Below are 1,227 nucleotides of genomic sequence, written 5' to 3' on the forward strand. Positions count from 1 at the left end.
CCCCTTCAGGTCTGTTGAGAAGGACAGCAGTGCCTGACAGCATTCATTGTGCTGTTGGCCAAGCTGTGCCCAGACCCAGGCCTGCCAACTGCCCCATGTCCTCCCTCAATCCATGGCATCAGGTGACAGATCCCAGACCAGCAGATCACTCTGGCTTAAATCTGTGGCCCAGAGAGGGCCATGTCCAATCCCACAATGTCCCTTACTCAAGCATCGATCCCAGCAGGATGGGCTGGTTGCCATCTGTTCTGCCTATGGTCACTGTCTGGCAGCCTGTGTGCTCTAAACTGCTGGAGACAATAAATTGGGCAATATATCAAAAAGCAGCTCCCCCAGCTAATAGAGCCAGGAACAGCTCTGACAGAGCACTGCCAGCCCAGAGGAGGGGATCCCTGAGCCAGTTCAGCCTCCTGCTGTCAGCTCAGATTTGAAGACTGAGCCCTTCCCTTCCTTTGCAAACTTTGTCCTTCCAGCAGGTACGGGACATTTCCCAAGCCAGAAAGCTGCTTGTCAGAGTGCTCTCTGTAAATGGGGGTTGGTTTTCCTCTGCACACAGACCCCTTCAGCATGCGTGCGCGCGCACACACACACACATATACCCTCTGCGCGCACACATGTTTTCTCACACAGATTCCATTCCATAGTCACACATCACATATACACACACATCATTTCTACACACACCTGTCATGTGTGCACACACTCACAATGTCTATCATGCTGAAGGTGCCACTGCAAAGCATGGCGCAGCCACCCTGTGCACACAACAACGTGCTATGGAGGTGCTCTCAGAACACTTTAGGGTGCATGCCAGTGAATTCACTGTCTCAGGGGTGCTTTCTATGGTGGTTACATGCAGCAGCTATGCCATGCTTCACTACATCCCTTCCTAACATGGTCCAGAAGTGATGCAGATCTGCCCAAAGGCACTGCACAAACACACGTCCCCTCCCCATAAACAGACACTGATACACACACACATATCCCCATAGACACACAAATTCTCTCACACATTCACCGCTAAACATGCCCATGCTACGTGCAAGTGTGCGTACTGACACAGACCTCCTGCCACACACACGTATCTTCAGACTCCCCCACATGCACAAACACACCCCATAGACAGCTCTAATGGATTCTACAGCATCTTTTTTTAACTGATTAAAGTGTTAAGAGCAGTAGAGCCCCAGCATAACCCCAGAGCCAAGGGCCTCTGGGAGAGAAGGC

Source organism: Alligator sinensis, unplaced genomic scaffold (assembly GCF_000455745.1).
Source record: "Alligator sinensis unplaced genomic scaffold, ASM45574v1 scaffold1328_1, whole genome shotgun sequence".
In the NCBI taxonomy this organism is placed as follows: Eukaryota; Metazoa; Chordata; order Crocodylia; family Alligatoridae; genus Alligator; species Alligator sinensis.